We start from the raw sequence: 21121 nt of genomic DNA, 5'->3' as shown, positions 1-21121 counted from the left end.
GGTGTATTTATTTAGTATACATATGTATATATATATATATATATATATATATATATATATATATATATATATATATATATATATATATATATATATATATATATATATATTACTGAAAGAAATTATTGTTCCATTTTCTATGCAAAATGTTTGCCTTGACAAGACTTAAATGTCAGAAATGGCATATATTATAGCTATGGAGTGATGTTGAGGTAAAATTAAGCTTATATGCTGTATAATGTACTGTGCAACACATATTTAATCATTTTAATTGGCCTTAAAATAATACTGAAAAAAATATTACAATAAAGACATATTTCATATTGATTAAATTTGAGATATATCATTTTCACTGAGCGGTAGCTCGGACTGGTAACGTCATGTGATGCAGCAAAGTGAGCATTCCTTGACTTTACTTCAGTATGAACAGTTTGCTGGTAATGGCATGATTACAGTAATTGTTAATTTAGTAATGTTAGTATGCGATATTGAACACAACCAGGGTCTGAGTGACAATGCTAAAATCCTGATGTTTATATTATTCATATTAGTTCAGCAGGCTTCCAATTAGCATTCAACACAAAGTACAGCTGATGTTCATGGTCATCAGCTTAGCTTGGCAGCTATTTTTCACAGCCTTGGACAAATTAAGATTTTGACTTGACGATGGTGAACAGTCAGGAATCCTCAAAGTGATTCATATTGAGGGGGACAACATGTATCTAGCAATCCATCCAATCCACACTGAGCTTTAGGCAACACACCTACTTGGTTAGTATAAGTTTAAGATTGTGTCAGAAAGCACTGAAGTGGTGGACTGACAGATACCATTTCACTAGCATGCCTAAACATACATCTTACTTACTAGTACTTTGATTCACAGTGAAATATGTGATAGAGAAGTCATCAGATAACTATTTCCACAACATTTCTGACCCCAGTACCTCAATTCAGACAAGAACACTGGTGAACAAAAAAAGTGTTGTTATCTACTGTGGTATCTAGAAGGCAGTCAAGGTTTCTGTCATTTTACCATCTGATGCACCACCATGAGACAAAAGTGTGAAAGGCAAGAAAATATGTCAGTTGTTCAGACTTGCTCCATTGATTCCATTCACATGCTTGTGCCATCTATCATAGATGGCAGTTAGTATTGCTGTGCCAAGCAGAGGCTTTGCTGGGAGGCCCAATGAGGGAGTAGTGATGCAGTGCCTTTATTGACCCAAGCGTCTGTCAATCCAAGGACAAATGGGCCACTGCTCCATTGCATTGATTTTTAGTCTAACAGTAGATCGTGGAGAGGAATAGAGGGTGTCCCATGTAGTGAGGTCGATTGAGAGGTGGATAGTTCTCCTAGGTTACTGCCGCTCCTCATGGACTTGAGCTGAATTCCTCATCAGCAGCTAAAAGGAGAAAGTCTGGGTCTTAGAACTGGATTGGACCAAATCTATCTTTTTAGCTCTCGGTCTCTCTGCACAGCCACTCTAACCCAAACAGTTGCTTCATCTGTTAAGTATCAAGCTGCAATAGCTTGACCAACTCAACCGGGGTCAATGATTGAATTTGGCCGACTGTTTCAGGTTGAGTGACTGAGTACATCTCTGTGTCACTCAACCTGTCTTAACTAACAGACTGGCGTGTGTGTGTGTGTGTGTGTGTGTGTGTGTGTGTGTGTTGTATGACTGTGGGTGACTGGGAGTGTGATAGTGTAAGCTCTGGAGAAGGGCAACAATGCTTTGAGCTGTCCTCTCATGGTTTACCACAAAGGAATGTGACTCACAGGGCAGCATTCATGCAAGTTTGCATTCACTCACACAAGTACTGAATTAGTGCGGAACGCTAGCTTTTGGAACCAGTGCACAGCAGGATTGCTTAAATTAAACTGCTCTGACTAGTAAGTCTAGAAAAGACTGTGAGTGAATGTAGATCCACCAAGAGAAGTTTTATATCACAAATATTTATTTATGCCTTATTTATTTCCTCTGCGTCACACACTGTCACATTAATTATATTTTGAACATATAAATAAGGATAGAAGACGCAATGAGAGAGAGTGCGTGATATGAGGCATAAAACATCAGTGTCCTACAAAGAAGATAAATGTATTAGCATGCAACTGAAGGCCATTTTAAATACAAAGGCTGTCAATAATAGAAAGGGCTATTTAATTAAGCATCTGATGGAACATGGCCTTCCCCTGCTGGTAATATCAGCATGCAGAGAAAAGTGGGAAAGAAACTGTTGTTTAAAAAGCACAAAGCAAAATGTGTGGCGTTTCCAGCTCTGCAATCGAGTAAGATCAAGGTTCCTTAGCTGCATTTCAGCAGAAATGTTTTGCACTGGAAAACAAACAGAGATTTATGACTGAAATATGTCATTGGAATATGTCAATAGATGATATTGTACAGATAAATAAATATACACTTTTAAATTGATATTGATCACATATAATTATGCATTGCGTAACACCTCTGAAGGTATTACCCCACAACAACATTTGCAACAAAGATTGCTACAAAGTCAGACACAAAATATGTTGTTAGATAAAGCTTACGGTGTTGCCAGGCAGGCTCAAAGGCTGACAGAGAGTTGTTGCTTTGAACTATTGAAGAATTAAACAATTACATCTGTGGGGTGGGGTGGTGGTAGCAGAGGGGGCCAGTGCCCCCATGATATTAAGCCTGGACCCCCTTGCCACCTCCATAACTGTGGCTAATGTGTTCGTCCCTTTTTCACACCACATTTACTCACAGAGGGGGAATTGTAATTATTCCTAGCAGTTGTAAATTGCAGTGAATGAGTATTTTTGTTTTAATTGTTGTACTATATAACATTGTTGTTGTTATATTGTTGTGTTGTTAGACCTTTGGAGAACCAAACCTATCGGGGTAAACTCTATGTATATAGTGTTTGTCTAATATATGTGACCACTCAAAGTGCTTTACAATACAAGTCACCCTTTCACACACACATTCATACACTGGTAACTGAGGCTAGCATACAAGCGGTGGAGTGGGTCATCAGAGGACCGGTGGGTCGATCCCCGGCTCCGCTTTTCAATGTCGATGTGTACAATCAATGTGTTTCTGGGTGTGAATGCTTAGTTAGTCCTGATGGATAGTGGCACCTTGCATTCACACACCACTCTGCCATCATTGTATGAATGGGTGTGAATGACATGTTACGTTAAAGCTCTTTGAGTTGTCGAAAGACTAAAGACGCTATATAAGTACGAGTCCATTTACCATTTACACGTATGCTAGCAGCCTTTTAGGGTTCAGTATCTTGCCGAAAGACATTTCAATATGTAGACTGCAGGGGCCAGGGATTAAACCACAAACTTCCGATCAATCTACCCCCTCCCTTATAATTGCCTGTTGCGCCATCTACCATCATATAGCTTCATTATTGTCTGAACATTTTTTTTTTAATACTTTGTTTAAAATACTGACTTTAGTTTGTTTTGAGTCAATCACACATGGGATTTTGTTTGAATCAGTTGCACGTACAGTATTCTGCTTCTGTGCATTAATCTTCTGCTACACATAGCACCATTTCCTCTTGTTTGAGAAACGTATGACAAAACCTTCAGGGCCCATCTGTGTGTGTCTGTTTTACTGCTTTCACTTCTCATGTGATTTTTTGACAATAAGATAAAGAAAGAATAATGTTGGCTTAACCATTTAACTCAGACTTGTACTTTTCTTTTCTATGCATTTAGTTCTACATTCAGAGTTCCTTCTGATTGCATCTAAAAACCCTGTTACAGGAAGAAGGGACTGAGCCCAGCAACGTTTTAATGTGCCACTTGCTATTAATTTGGCCAGTTAATCACAAATGCTCCCTATTCTTCACTAACTAAACTTTTAATGCCCCCATTAAGAATGTATATTATCCTGCTTGCACTTTACATGGGTAAGCTCATTAGGGATAATCTCTGAACATGGCTCTTCCCCGCCATGCCATGACACAATACATCAAAGTCCTGGTTTACTGTCTGGATTATATTGTTGGGGAATACATCTGGTCCACTTAAATCAGTAGTGCAGCCAGGTCCCACATTGCCTCCTTGTTTAATCTTGATCTCAATCTTAAATTATATGTCCTTCATTTTCTTTCTCAGTCTTTCTGTCTTTCCTTGCATGATTGGAAGGTCCTCCCCTCTTTCTTTTCTCCTTTATTTATTCAGCATGACAAATAGACGACAGCCAAACACTTTGCATATCTGGCCTAGACCTTTTATGACCCCTATCTATCTGCTGTAGAAATTATAACAGGGGACAACATGATGGAGCAGCACTGAGTTCTTCTGCTACCGAAACTGTGAATCACAATCACAGTGCAGTGGGGGAACTAGAGTGAAATTCTGCCTGGATCTTTTTCATTTCAATTAGAAATTGAGCTGAGCTAGAGACTCGCTCTACCTATCACACTAACTTGCAGAGGAAGCGGAAGGGGGCCGCCAGTCACAATGAATGTGCGTATATAATGAATATTGTACAGGTAACAGTATGTGTGTGTGTGTGTGTGTGTGTGTGTGTGTGTGTGTGTGTGTGTCTGTCTGTCTGTGTGTGCGTGGACGTGAGGACAGCAGGAGCTTGCAATATCACAGCAGGCTGCATCCGAAAGATTTCATTTCCAACATCTCCCTGCCTCCTAATCTGTGTGCCAGTTTAGAGCTGGAGAGTCTCATTGAGGGAGAAAGGGAAGGGTTGCATGGAACATGCAAAGCGACAAAGTACCTGCAACATTTCTGAGCAAAGAATCCAACGAAAATAGATTCTTGGCAATGTTAAATTGAACCACCACTTACCCCTTTTGTCATCACCTTTTACTTGAATGGCTGCAAAATATGGATCGATTACATTCTTTTTAGTATATTAACAAAATCTTACATCCCCCACGCAATGTTGTGCATTCATACATGTCTGCATGCTAGCATTTAGTACATACATCCTTTATGAAGTTCGTCCTAGACACAGATAACCTAACACCAGGTGATAATCAACCATGAGACAGTAAATCAGTGTCATTCATGTGCTGATCTCTGGACCAACTTGTGACCTCATGAACATCAAGTATTGATCCTCACCTGCAGACGTCACACTGGCCATGACAATAACCAGTCTCATAACTCTGCTCTGCTGTTTCTGCAGAGCCAATCTGTCCAGTGGTGGTGTGAGGTTAGTATATTTGACATGTCATATTTCTTGACCAGCCCCTTATTGCATTACAATTGCTCAGCCATATGAATGAATGTATAGAGCAGCACATTCTTGCTGAGACAACACAAATTCCCATTACAATCATTTCAGAACAGTGTGTGACCATTATGCGGAAGGAGTCAAATAAATAGAAACCCCATGGCCTGTGAAATGTGTATTTGTAGGCCGCACATTGCATTGCTGAAATGCTGTGTGTATATGTGCGTCTTAGCTAAAAGAATATGAGGTCTGTGACGATGTGAGCTGAATGGGGCAGGGGAGCCTGCAGGCTCTGGATCAGCCTGACAGAATCAATGGGATCAATTAACATAAAGCAAACACAATATAAAAATCCATCTGTAATCCACTATGTGTTTTTTTTAGTCTGTGTATGTTTGACAATGAGAGTAATTTTTCTAAGATCAGCATCAAATATTTAGTAAAAGGAAAAAAATTGTAACATTTCCTCACTGACAGAAGACAGAAGTGAGCTGAAGCAAGACATTGCAAATCATTAAAGGTTCACTTTACGGGATTCAGAATATTAATATAGCATCAAACAACTAAGCTATTTGCTATAGAAAGATATAGTGGAGAATGAAGTGGCACTTCCACTGTGTGTGTTGTAAGACGAGTTTCTCCTTGCTTTCTTTCCATAGCCGGGCCGGCCTGTGTATGCCTTTTAGTGCATGTAAGGGAGCCCACCTGGCTAGCTAATGGCCGCCGCTCTGTATTGTGTTGTCATCACTAGCGGGAAGTCCCAGAAATGCTGATGTACCAGACATAGATGAGATATATTCCCCACCGTTATCTGAGGACAAAGCAGGTGTCTCAGACCTTAAGCAGTGGTGAGGCATTGGCAGATGAGGAGCAGACTTCCCACAGAACTGCATGGGTGGGCATTGGAAGCCCAGGTTGTGAAGAGTCGTCCCGGCGATGAGGCCAGCACATGACGGGCACTGACGTTCTTGAAGTGGGCACATTGACTTTTGTTGAAGAAAAAAAGGATGTTGAACAGCAGTGTGCTGCTTAATACACTCTTGGGTTCGCACATGGTTGGGTTGATACGCCCTCCTTGGATGTCTATGTGTATGCACATGTTCAGTGGGAGAATGTGTGCTTGGAGGAGAATATTACCCATTGAGCCTGAATGAGTTCCTGACACGTCCAAAACTGACGCTAGAAGACCCAACACATCATCACTGTAAAGAATCTCTGCGTTATCTTTGACCGAGACTTGTCCTTTAACTCCCACGTTAAGCAAATCTCAAGGATTGCATTTTTTCATCTACGTAACATTTAAAAAATCAGGCACATCTTGTCTCAAAAAGATGCAGAAAAGCTGGTTCACGCGTTTGTTACTTCCAGACTAGATTACTGCAACTCCTTATTATCAGGCTGCTCTAATAAGTCTCTTAAATCCCTCCAGTTGATCCAGAATGCTGCAGCTCGTGTACTTACAAAAACTAAGAAAAGCACTGGCTCCCTGTAAAATCAAGAATCACATTTAAAATTCTTCTCCTCACCTACAAAGCCTTGATTGGTGATGCACCATCATATCTTAAGGAGCTTGTAGTACCATATTGCCCCACTAGAGAGCTGCGCTCACTAAATGCGGGGCTACTTGTGGTTCCTAGAGTCCTAAAAAGTAGGATGGGAGCAAGAGCCTTCAGTTATCAAGCTCCTCTTTTATGGAACCAGCTTCCACTTTCAATCCGGGAGGCAGACACAGTCACCTCATTCAAGAATAGACTTAAGACTTTCCTGTTTGATAGTGCTTATAGTTAGGGCTGAATCAGGTTTGCCCTGGTCCAGCCCCTTGATATGCTGCTATAGGCTTATAGGCTGCTGGGGGATGTTTTAGGATACACTGAGCACCTATCTCATCTTCTCTCTCTCCTTATGGATGAATTTACATCTCTCCATTGCACCTTATTAACTCTGCTTCCTCCCCGGAGTTGTTGTGACTTCACGTCTCATAGGGTCCATTGGACCTGGAGGTGTCTGATGCCTGGTGAGCCGGCCTCCCGCGTTGGCCCTGCTGATGCCCCGCCCCCTCCTCTCTACCTCCTTCTGTTTCATGGATTGGAGTTCCATTCATACATTGTCATATTCATGTAATGTGTTTATGTAACTTTGTAAATGCTGTTCATTCTGTACACATGACATCTATTGCTTCTGTCCATCCGGGGAGAGGGATCCTCCTCTGTTGCTCTCCTGAAGGTTTCTTCCCTTTTTTCCCTGTCAAAGGTTATTTTTGGGGAGTTTTTCCTGATTCAATGTGAGGTCCTGGGACAGGGATGTCGTATGTGTACAGATTGTAAAGCCCTCTGAGGCAAATTTGTAATTTGTGATATTGGGCTATACAAAATAAACTGAATTGAATTGAATCATAGTTGGAAGAATAGGGCCGCTGACCGAGCTGCTGTATTTGACGTGTTAGACGTGTTGGCCTTCGCTCAACTTAATTAATATTGTCTTAACTATCAACTGTCATCAGAAACTTGTAGGCGATAAGAAAAGCAGACAAAGCTGACCAATCAGTGTTTGCAGTCTCCCTCTGGGGAGACTGATTGCTACAGCAACTATTGCTGTAGCAACGTACATTTTAAGTAAGTTGTGGCACAGCAACAGCAGCTACATGTTTAGGCTTCTACGTCATCACCTTTAACGCATAGGTAACAATTCCCCTTTAGTTCTGAGTGTCGGTCAAGCTCCAAAACCACAGAATCCAACGCTTCCTTTTAAGCTGTTTGGTAAATGCCTTAATTTTGCAAAGTTTGTAACATTTTGTTTTAAAATTGTAGTCCCCAAAACCAAACTGCTATTAACCCAGATTAAGTCATTCTTTCAGTCATGACAAAGCTCCTCTAGAAGACATTACACAACTGTTTTCACTGGCTTAGAAGTCCTCCCTGACTATGAATAAAGCCTTCAGGTCTGCCTGCACTTTACTGATCCAAAGGGACCAGATGTGTTGATGCGACACCTTTCAGTCAGTCATGTGTTCAAGATAATGTGGAAACAGCTATTTAGTATGTTCACTGTGGGTCTTATTGCATCGACAGGGAACATTAAATAATTAGTCTGTGAGACAAATACCTGCTTTGGGTCTGTAATAGTATATGAGGGCATTATCCAGACAGCCTTTTTAGACAGTAAGTGTCTGTCTGTGCCTGCTTTTCATTTTCTCAAAGCCAATATGACTATTTATGTGGGGCGCTGGAAAATGATAAATGATGGTGTGCTGCCTAATAAATATGAAATCCCAGGATCATTAGCTGGTTTAGATTGGATGGAAAAGTGCATAATCAGGCCGTGGATGCACTGTAGTCAGGGAGCCATCGATAGTATTGCATCAGCTCAACCTCAGAAAGACAGAGATAGTTTGAGAGAGAGGGAGAGACAGTTACAGATAGGGGGAGAGAAAGAGAGAAATTATTAATTCAGTAACGGACAGTGAGCAGGACGAAACAATTAGAGAATATGGCTGTCTTTGTAGCCCTGAAATGGGATCACTATTGCCATGTATAGAGAGACTGTTTAGTCTTAGAGCTTGGAGAAGGATGCAGGATGTGAAGCAGAGGAAGAGAAGAGCAACATATAAGTTTCCTGTCAGTAGATCTGTACAAAGGCAAGAAGAGGGAAAACAGAGGAGATGAACATACGCTTTCTTGTGTCATATTTATTTTGCTGACAGCACTGACAGTGTTTCCTTTACCTTTTAGCTTCCAGCCTAAGCTCAGTTGTAGTGGAGAAGCGGTGCCACGGATTGCTGCAGTGGGCCATCCCTCCAGCCCACTGACAGAGCAGTCGATGTGTTTAATCAACCAACGACTATGTATAGGGAAACAGGCTCTGCATCAAAGAAGTGCTGATACATTGATTAACTTCACCTGCAGCCATAACAGCCTGATCCAGGGCAGCTAGGAGCATACATATGGTCATGACATAGCGAGAGAAAGATAACCTGAGAGGAGATATTTAGCAGGAAATAGAGGATGTGTGCTGCTAGAAAATCAATATGGCTCTAACATCAGGGCAACATATAATTGATCTGGACTTCCTGTTCAATCTAAGGGCTCCTAATTTCAAATGTTTGCTTTTTGCTGACACTGTCATCAAATACACATTAATATAAAATGTAACATTACAAAGTTTCACAACAAGCAACACTGTTGGTAAACCTCCCCTCATCTTCTAATGCCTATCTAGATGTGGAAGCTGTTCACCACATCATAGAGATTGTCTATTATCTACTCAACATTAGGACTCTGTCTTACTTCCACTGTGTCCTTGCGGGGCCTTAAAATGAGCAATAGAAGATGTCATTGTCTTTCATGGGACAGTAACTTTTCCCAAGTAATAAAAGTATTGAAAACTCAGATTGTTTAATCTCACCCTGTAAGCCCTTGTGTATCCTCATACTTTAAACTACATTGCTTGTAGGTGTGTCATACATGTCCATCATACATGTCTATCATACCTGTCCATCATACCTGTCCATCAAATCAACATCAGACTTTCAAAATAAGCCACTGAGCTAATTGTCTCTGAAGAGGTTTTTTTCTGGTGCAGATTTCAGTGCTAGTGTATGAAATGGGTTTTATCCTCCTCATCCTTTGACATGATCCTTTTTTCATATGAATAGACCATAGTAAATATACCCTACTATTTTTTTTGCCTCATATATTCAAAGAGAATAACAGCAAAGCCAGTTTCTTTGAGGATATGGCTTGTAAGATTATGTTCCCTTTTACATCATCCTTTCTCATCTGCTCCGAGTCCTCCCACTCTCAGAAAAGGGGCTGATGGAGGCACTGCTGCAACCCTCTAGGTTTCCTTATTTGTCCACTGCCCCTCGCCCAGGCACGGCATCGTTAGTTCACCGCAGGCCTAATTGGGCTGTATCTAATAACTGCGGTCCCCAGGGTGTGTTCTAACGAATAGAGAATATAATTAATGCCACGGTGACAGATATTGGCTCACAGCCCTTAGGCAGGAGCTGCTGCGCATTTGACTGCTTCGCCAACTTATCTACGTCCGTCTCTTTCTGTCTCTACATCCAGTCCGCTGATGCGACCACAGCATTATAAGCATTGTCTCTTCACCCAAGTTTCACAAGTGGGCTTTGCTCCAAAGTGTTTTGAAAAAGCTACAGATGCATAAACTTCCATTTGAGATAGCTGATCATGACTGGAATTATAATGACAATAATCTTATTGTAAACAATGCTGAGGCCGTCTGCTCCACTGCTCGGTGCTGTGACTTACTGTGAATTTTTAAGCATGTTTGTGCCTGCGTGACTGGCTGTGTGTGGATGCGTGAGTGTGTGGTACCAGTGCTGTGTCAGCATATGTGTCAATGAGGCATCCAGGAAAAATACAGAGTAGTGAATAGCCAGCTTCTCTGCCCCTCGGTGGGCACACCTACAGGCATCCATCTAGCTGTCCGGCCCTCTGTCACGCCTCACAGGAAGACGCTGATGGATTCACGGTAGATCTTGCCCTTTCTCCTCTCTCTCTACGTCACTCTTCTCTGCCCTCCCTTCTCCATCTGTCTGCCATCTGCTCCATCCTTCTAACTTCCTCGCTCCCATATCACATCGAGTACAGTTTTATTTCAGTTTGGTACAGGAGTTCCTAACTTATTAATTCAGTCAAAACATCTGCTGCTGAAACACGAGGGTTCACCTTATTTTGTGGGCATTTTGAGCTTTGAAATAAAACTTTGTAGGCTTGGAAAGATAAACACTTTGTGGCACATTACCGGCCTCTGGTGGTAGATTGTGGCCACTACATCTAACAGGTATGATTACCTCCAGTTGGACTGGCAGGGTCTCTGGTCAGGCATGAGTCCAGGCAGGCCCGGGGTGGGTAATCAGGAGAATCGGGAGAGTTCCCAGTGGGCCGCTTCACTTCTGGGCCGGTCGAGAATTTTATTTGTTGACATTTGTCACGTTAGTTCATCTTCTCTTAAAGTGGGCTACACACGTTCCGCATTCTGACACCGCAGCCTCTGCATGGGTTGTACCATGCGAGGAAGTTCTCCCCTCCCAAATAGAGTTGGTTCGGTCCGTAGACGGTCTTTTCCAAAAAGTTTTCTCAGATAGGCTACCTAGCTGGGCTGGCCCGACTGCAGCGATACGCGTCAGGGAGGATGGACGGGAGGAAGAGGGCAGGAGGAGCTGAAAAAGCCAGGTTGAAAAAAAGAAAGCCATTGGAGGAGGATGCTGCCCAATGTGCCAAGCTTACTGATTAATTTTCAAGAGGACAAACACAAGTGGCAACTGGGAAAGAGAGACAAAGGCCTAACTAATGATTAGCAACGTAACTATTTGGCTAACGTTGTAGCCTTGATTAATAGCGTTGTCAACCTATTCCCAAGCAAAATATTAAATGTAATTAAAATATTAGCCTTTTTATATCACCGAAAATATGGCGATCCATAGACTTTGCAAATATTATGCAAACATTGATATCCATCCATCCATTTTCAATACCGCTTATCCTCATTAGGGTCTCGGGGCGCTGGAGCCTATCCCAGCTGACATAGGGCGAAGGCAGGGGACACCCTGGACAGGCCGCCAGTCCATCGAGGGCAGCAAACATTGATATATAATATTGATATTGATATTGAAGTATGCAGTAATATGACTCTTATTTTTTCTTTGTAGCTTCGGAGCAGCAGATAAGACAGTCTGTATACTGTACTGTGAGTTGAACTGTAAACATTAGTTCAATATGCCTGATATGTTTCAAATGTTTTTATTTTTTTATTTCTGCTTTTGTTAATTTATCAACCTATCCTTGTGGAATATTTTTTGTTAACTTCTCATCTTAAGTGGATTATTATTGTTGTATTTAACCTTTACATTATTTGTTGGACCATGGTATTAATACAAAAAAAACTACAGCATAGTAAGAGCTGAACTGTTGCTTCATTTATCCAATTTCCACTACCATGAAAAAAGTGGGCTGGTCTTGAGCCTAAAATTCCCGGGCTGAAAAGTGGCCCCACTCCGGCCCTGAGTCCAGGTTATGCTCTTAATGAGCATCCAGTAAGGAAGAACATGAGAGAACAGATAAGTGGAGGATAACAACACCTGGGGAGGAGAGAGCAAAAGAGGAAGAGATAGAAACAAAGTTGACAAACAAAGAGCTGCAGTAAATGGGGGTACACAAAAGGAAGTTATAATGAGGAGTTGCTCAGTTGCCTCAGTTGGCTAGATATAAAGCAAGGCCAAGTATGTAAAGCTTTGGCAGGATTAGAGAGTAAAGAGCATCTGCACAACGAGAACCACGCGAATGACCATCCTAGAGATTATTGCTGTCTTTGACCAAAGAAATGCTTTGTTGACTAACACTAATGCGATGATGTCGGCTTATCAATTAGTTGATTTCATCGAAAGATCTGTAAAACTGAGTTTCTCCACAAAGATGTTCGGTTTACCAGAGATGTGTTCATATGTTTCTTGGAAATAAGTCAATTAGCCTGAAAAAGCATAACAAAACGACTTAAGAGGGGGCAGCCCTACTAAATACGGATGGACCAAAGAGCAATGTGTTTGTTTAGTTCATGTTCATGCATGAGCATATTGGCCTGTGGTTGCTGTGGTGCCGCTTCTGCATGACTAACAAGTTGTTAATGAACATGTAATTCTACATATTAATCAGGCTGGCAGAGTGAAGCCAAAGCCTTATAATTAAACAATTAGCAGGAGGCTGAATTCATGACATGCATGGGTTCTATGCCAGTTGACTGAAATAGCTATAAATGGATTAAATTATGTATGGAAACATCCTGACTGACATAGAAAACATGCTGCATTACATTTACAATTTCACAGAAGGTTTTGGCTGCTGCAATGTATTTATATGGGAAATAAATAATGTCTTTGTTTGAATGAAATGAAGATTGCCTTTCCCTTTTGTCTGCATATCAGAGTGTGTGTGTGTGTGTGTGTGATACCTTTGCTTCTTCCCCCTCAGGCTTGGTTGACATTTAATTTCTCCATCCTGGTGACCAATGCATAAAAGAAAAGGTCCTGCTGCAATTACAGCCATGGTCAGTGCAGTGTGTCGTAATGTTAAGATGTTGAACGGAGGCTTTTATGGCATCCATATTTTGTCATGCACACACACACACACACACACACACACACGCACACACAAAGTACTTGGAGAGATGTCAGAAACAGTAAAAAAACTCCACTGAAATGGATACTAATGGAATTCTGTGGGAGTCTATCTAATTGCAGAGAAAAATAGAGAAAACAGTGAAACACATCCATTCATTCAGCCAGGAGCAGAACACATACAGTATATACACAAGAATTAAAATAATGTATGTGCACACATAGTCACGTGCAAACACTTCTCACTAAGCGGTACAGAAGACAGAGGGATGAGAGTATTCGTATTTAGAGGAGACACAGACCATGTGGTGACAGCAGAGTGGTGGCAGCGTCCAGAGGGAGTGCAGCAGAGAGGAACAGCTTTGAGTAAAGGTTTCTCAGAGTCACAGAGGGAGGAACACAACACCAGGCTGTCTAAAAGGTTTTTCTGATAAAAAATGTGTCCCAGACAGTTTGTGGTTGCGCACTACGATCACACCGCTACATTTGAGTGCTGAATGTTCAAAACATTTATTGTTTCTATGGAGCAAGTGCATTTGTATCCTGCCAGGACTTGGTGTGGACATGAAATACCAAATGATACATTGGTTGATCAGGAAAGACTTTTACATGACCAGTTGATACGTTTGCAGCACAAAATAGACACATTTATTTGATATTGATATCAGAATCAGCTTTATTGGGCATGTATGTGTGCACATACATGGAATTTGACTCCGGTTACACGTACGCTCTCATCGTACATATTTAAATTACAAATGACAGGATAAATATAAAAAGACATTAAAGACAACAGGGTAGCAACATGTATGTACAATATAAAAAATAACAACAATGACAATAAATTGGGGATGTTAGTGCAGAAAGGTGGTAATAGTGCAAGTAGCGCAGATGGAGGTGATTAAGTGTTCATCAGAGTGACGGCCAGTGGGAAGAAGCTGTTCCTGTGTCTGGTGGTTTTCTGTTGCTATTCAATTTCAATTCAAGTTTATTTTGTATAGCCCAAAATCACAAATTACAAATTGGGCTTTACAATCTGTACACATACGACAACCTCACATTGGATCAGAAAAAACTCCCAAAAAAACTGAAAAATTACTTTCACTGGGAAAAAAGGGAAGAAACCTTCAGGAGACCAACAGAGGAGGATCCCTCTCCCCGGATGGATTGAAGACATAGATGGCATGTGTACAGAATGAACTGCGTTACAGAGTTACAACATATGAACAAATGACAGAAATTATGAATAATGAGTAGTAGGCATAGACCACGGGGGGCGGCATCAGCAGGGCCATGGCAGGAGGCAGGGCCATAGAGGCCGGATCATTGAGGCCAGGCCCTTGAGGCAGGAGGCACAAAGAAGGAGGCAGGACCATTGAGAAGGAGGCCAGGCCAGGGGCTGGATGCAGGAAGCAGGGGCAAGGAGTCAGGACCCAGGAGCCAGCTTCAGACACAGCCAGGTCCAATGAGGCGAGAAGGCACAAAGTGACACCTCAGACACATAGCAAGAGTGTTGCTCTTTATAATATATCATGGCAGATATTTCTTGCATTTTTTTCATCAGTGGAGCAGGAACACTCAAAAGCCTCAGCAGCGTTCTTACAAAAACATGTTCCCATAGGATTTTAGAATCTTTGAAAAATGCATAATTAAAGTCTAAGATCAACAAAACTGATCTCAGTCAAGCTTCAAAGAGCTTTTCAGATTTTGAAAGACGGCCAGGTAACCTTTAATCATACATGTGCTTACTGTGGTTTATGATCTAGTTTGTCCATCAGTGACCACAATACTCTGTATTTGCTCAACCTTAAGACACTAGAACCCAAGAGGACTCATCACCTGCAAGTGTTTTGCATTGTCATCCCTAGTAAATTATTTTCAGCAGGTCTCACCACTAGCTTAACCTCTCTCGGTGGCATTTAGTGGATTCATGGTCAGTATTGACTTCTTTAGCCAGGGCTTTTCTTTGCAAGGTGGTTTTAACGAAAACTCCTGCACATTGTTCCCCTGTCCAGGACCCAGTGATGGTGTTGAATTTAAGAAATTGTTGGTTTCTGAAAGAGGTCTGAGACAAAATTGCCCTTAATCACGAGAGCTGATTAAGTCCACTATTGTCATACATCTCACCCAGGGGAAGAAAAATATAAAGTCGTTAGAGCAAATTCCTTCAACCTTATGCAGAGCTTCTAATAGACCATGGCAGTCAGCAGCACACACAGAAGTGAGAGGGTGATCTTCTGTACTACTGTTTCCAAATGTTGTCAAGTTGGACATAAGGAGAAGGTCCTCTGCCGCTGGAGGAAGATTAGAAAATATAGTTCTTTTATTTCATCCAGTGGGAGATGGTTTATAAATGGGGCTCTCTGGTTAGGGAAGTCCCTCAACAACTGCAAATCTCAGTATTATATGATGAGTCATCTTCCAAAACTGAATTTTGACTTATTTTCCCATATAACTTGAACTGACATATCTTTCAGTTGGAAACAGATAGTTAGCTAACTATTTTACATTTCCACCAACAGGTTTTAGAGGGAACACCATAGACATATAATATATTTATATGGGACACACACATGCACACGCACGCATGCACACACACATGCACACGCACACACAAGACATTAGTGTACAAACTTGTAATTACACATGTGAAAGCTTTAGAAGAATTTCGTTTAATAATGGTGTTTGGCAAGCACCGTTTTTGTCCCCATCAATCACCAATCGCCCTCCAACTCCTTTAAATGAAACAAATAAAACGGTGTGATAATTTTTACAGAAACTGGCGGTTACACTCTGAACAATCAGTACTTATCACACTTATTTGAGTGACACCTTGGCCTGTTGGTGAGTCAGTTAGTTTTTTTTCCTGCTTCTTGTTGACAGTATTTTGTGTGTATAGAGTATGTGTGTGTTCTTCTTCTAACCTGTCTTCCAGAAATCCAATCACACAGTGAAACTGAGCTCAGTTTTTCACACCGCAATGACCCCTCTGTATGTAATCCTTTTCTGGAAAAGTTTCAGGTAGGAAATAATAATTTTCTCAACTTTATTTTTTGTTTTCGGGATAATTAGAAACATGATAGGATGTTAACATGCTAACCGCACAGAGAATTGTGGGAGTGACCCTCCCTGACCTGGACACCGTGTATGCTGACCACCTCCAGAAGAAAGCCAGAAACATCTACAAAGACATCACACACCCGGGGCACTCTCTGTTTGAACCACTGCCATCAGGAAGAAGATTCAGGACTATTAAAACCCGGACTAAGAGGCTGAGGAACAGCTTTTTGCCTCCATCCCCCATGTTTTTATACATGTTTTTACCTGTTACTGCTGTACTGACTGATGAGTCGCCAACTTCATTTCGTTGTATGTTTTTTACAATGACAATAAACATCCTTACACTAAACTGAGATGGTGAAAAGGATCAACAATATGGTGCTTAAAGCACTGAGCCATGTTGGTGGCCTCACAGAGTCACACGCATGGTGTAGACTTGTCTTGTTTCAATGCACAAGCACAGGGTTAATCCAACATATTTTAAAATATTCTTTATTTGGATATGTTCTAAAAAAGAAACATTCAATTTAAATTCTACCATTTCCATGCATTTCTAAATCTCCCAAATACCGAGAAAAACACATATGACATGACCTCAATGCCCTTAATAAGAGCTGCTTCCCTGGCAACAGACACATAATTCACTCCAGTACATTACTAACTGTGTCTCTCCACTACTCTCACTTTATCTTTCTACCCTGAAATCAATATCCATTTCTAGAAATGGAATGGAGTTTGAATGGAGCAGAATAATTGAAGCGCTCATTAAAAGCAAAGATGTCAGACTCTGGGACAGGTTTGCCGAGAGATCCGCCATCCAAGCCTCAACATGTAAGACTCTGTGTGTGACACTCACACACAGACAGAGACATAAAGACTTATATATGTTTGTGTTTCGATGTCCTGCATTAGGTCCTACAGTCCTCTGACAAAGACCAAAATACCTATTTTCTATCGAACCTTCTCCCTACAGCCCACCCCCCCTACCAGCTACTGGCGGGTAACAACGTCTTGCTCCTGCTGCCTGGCAACGCTTCTTCACTGGAGGATGAAAAGTGCTTCATTGTTTTTTGCCATTCAGAGCAGCTGTATCAAGGTCCCTGCCTCTAGGAGAGAGAAGGACACATTATTTTTCTCTCTCTGTGTTTTTGTGTGTCTCTGTGTCTCTCTGCGTAAGCATGTGAGGCGAGACGGCATTTACTGACTGAAACAAAGAAGGTGGACCTTTGGGCACATGAGGGATGCAGCGTATCCAAGGTCTCCATTGAATGGAAACTATGGTACCCCAGCTCACTTTTGTCTCTCAACAATCCTCTCGAAAAACATTTCTTTAAATAATTTTGCAAGAGTGAGAAAGAAAAGAGAAAGACCCAGAGAAGAGATGGAGACCCAGTGGGGAAAAGACTATCACTGTCACAATTTAAGTGTCCAATCACGTTATGCTACCTCACCTATGTCATACTTAGCGCCAACTTGGCTGTCAATGAAATCAATGAAATGTCACCTATCACCAGAGGCATGGTGTCTCATACTAACCCAGAGGTCAGCGTGTCTGGACAACCATGTGTATTTATCACACCCGCTTTCACTCTCTAACTTTCTTTCCCCTGAAGGTATTAGTGGTTTCAAAGCAATGTTCTCATCCTTCTTCTACTCTTTACACTTCAGTGCCTTCGTCAAAGAAAGTCTCCCAGTTGACCCTGATGACTGTTCTATCAAATCAGAGGATGGGCTATTGCGCCCTCTAAACAAACAGCTTAGTAACATATATGCTCTTCTTAAACAAACACACACACACACACACACACACACACAAACACCGTAGAGGCATGTGCACACACATAATCTGACAAAAGCAAGGCAGTGGAGTGAGGGCAGAGACACTTTTGTACTTGAAAGCAATTGCGCCGTCGGGATCAGAGCAGATAAAATGAGGTCCTGGGAAAAGAAATAAAAATGCCACTCGAGTTTTAAACCTTTGATATAAGAGTCACAGCCTCCGTTTGATTCTCAAGTCCTACAAATTGGAGAGATTGTGACAATGCACCTTATCTTCTCTCGGCACTCTGTCACTCTTTTGTGCACATTTTAGTTGGGTACATAAAGAGACTGGTGTCTCTGATAAAGGTGTCCAGTGTCTGACTTCCACCTCTATTTAAGGGAGCATCATTACTCATTCATATGAGTTGGAAGACAGAACATTATGGAATGTGTTGCTTATCCCTCTGTGTGGTATTTAAGTCAATGCACAGGCTCAGATTTTTGGATTCACGTCAAATAATGAATTACAACCAACCTACAATGATAAAACAACACAATTTTTACCAAACCAGACAAACAAAAGCAGCAACCTTTCAAAACAAACTTTGTATCTATATCACAGACATAACTGCAGGACCTTTAAATGGTTACTGCACATTGTGTAATGATTAAAGGCCATTGTTGTTGCTCTATCAAATGGAGTTAATTGAGCTTTAAGCTTTCCAGCAGAATAGTTAGAAAGCTAATTACAAAATGGCAAAAATAAAAAATAAAAGCTTTGGGCCAAAAAGTGATTAATAATATTCAAAATAGCTTTTTCTCCCAAACATCTTTTGTGTCAAATTAAAACCCTATAGTGATTGTTTGCTTCATTTCACTAAACTGTATCGCAGAATTTAAGCATGCTGTAAGGGATTGTTAGATCGACAATACCAGTGAAGCTTGGATGATTAAGGGTTTAAGCAAATGATTGACGGCGTGTTCTGCTGCCTTAGATATCTGAGAAAAAAGGCACTTTCACAGGAAGCTCTCCGTGGAATAACTTGATTCTTAACGCACTGCGTTGTACCTGCATGGGGAGATAAAGATCAAAGTAAAAATATTAACTCTGGCAGAGAGTCAGAGGATACCAAGCTCTTATTATGAACTAACATTTTCTTTGGGATGTTTTGCAGGTATGATTTCATATTTGGGCCAAAGAAAGCAATTAGTGAATTAAGCTAAAACCTAAAGATCTGATTTAGATGAGATCTGACAGCAGTGGGATGTCTGTTACTCTGTTTTGAAGCAATAACACAGTGAGCTAGTCTCGTATGGAGAGAGGGAGAAGCAATCATGTCGTCTATTCTTTCTCAGTGACTCTAGCAGCTTGTTTGCTCGTAGAAAGGCAGGATGGACTTAAATAAACCCCATGTGAAACAGAAATAAATGTTTAACTTTGAGAAAACCTTTTGACCAAACCTGAAAGAATGATTTCAAAGTTCAATATTTTCATTAGCTCTTCTTAACATGTTTTGAAGAGAGAACGTACTATAACTATTACTAGTTTTATTGAAAGACGTATTCCTTTTTTAAGTGTGCAGAAATCAGACAACAAACCTGAACTCAGTGAAAAGAAGGATAATGCCTCCATCCAATAATGAAACTTAAAAGCTTTTCACTGATTTATGGTAGCAGTTGGAGGCAAAAGCAACTGTTTATGCCGCCAACAGAAAGTAATGTTCTGAATAATGTTATATGCTGTCGGCGTTAAGCATATGTTCTGCTTCGTCTTAATCCTATAAATTAAAAATGATATTCCACAAATCAGGACAATCCAAGAGCATACTTTTGCCTCAGGTCTGAAAGTAAATTATCCCAACCGTTTATGAAACACCATGTTGTTGTTAGAGTCACTTGAATGATGAGTCAATTGATCAATTAGTTGATTAACAGAAATTGATAATCAACCATTTTGATAATCAAATGAGATGCTGTAGTTGTTTGTCCTTTTATTTATCTATTTAATGGACAATGCCAAACTTTTTATATTTACTGGGTTTTAAATGTAAGGATTTTCTTTTTTTCTTTGTTTCATATTATTGCAAATTGAATGTCCTTTGGTTTGGGGATGTTAGTTGGACAAAATCGACTTATGCTGCTGAAACTCTTTGATGGGTGTTTTTTAAAGTTATTTTTCATCTTTTCACCATTTTATGTTAAAAGACATATTTTTTGATAAATAATTGATTAGAAATAATAGAAAGTAAACAACAAATTGATAATTAATGTAAATTAGACATAGTTGCAGCCCTATCGTCTATAAGCTACTGAATGCTATCTCAGCTATAAGCGATAATTAGTAAAGTCTGACTGATCCATCAGCATGGCATACATAGAATTAGCTTATGATAGATACTGTATATCGGTATAGTAAGAATGTCGGCCGATATAATTTAGAAAAACAGTGTCTCCATTGCATAATATGTCTACCAGAGAGCACTGACAATAATTTAATTCAACTGTAAAATTTCGAAAAACAGAACATAAATAAATAAAATAGATTGATTAACATAACTTTGGTGATCTTTTAAAAGATGTCTGGGGGAAAAATTGGTGTCAGCTTTTTTTGGACTCTCAAATACTGACATTTGTATTGACCTCAAAACTAGAACAATGTAACACGCACACACACACACACACACACACACTATAGCTAGAGCGTTTAATCATAATTAAGGATAGACAAGAACCAAAAGGACAAGCAGTTAAAACAAAATCAATGAGCCAACAAGACACGACAGCCTGGCACAGCGGCAAAATAACCACACGCACACACACACACACACAAACACACAGACTCGTCTATCGTTCCATTTTTATACATGCCTATCCTTTCAGGGTCACAGAAATAGCTTCATAAAATCCAATTGCACTCATTAGGTCTCCATTAAAAGCATTCCCAATAAACAATAATGAG

Source organism: Cyclopterus lumpus, chromosome 10 (genome assembly GCF_009769545.1).
Source record: "Cyclopterus lumpus isolate fCycLum1 chromosome 10, fCycLum1.pri, whole genome shotgun sequence".
NCBI lineage: Eukaryota > Metazoa > Chordata > Actinopteri > Perciformes > Cyclopteridae > Cyclopterus > Cyclopterus lumpus.
Note: the sequence above shows the minus strand (reverse complement) of the source record.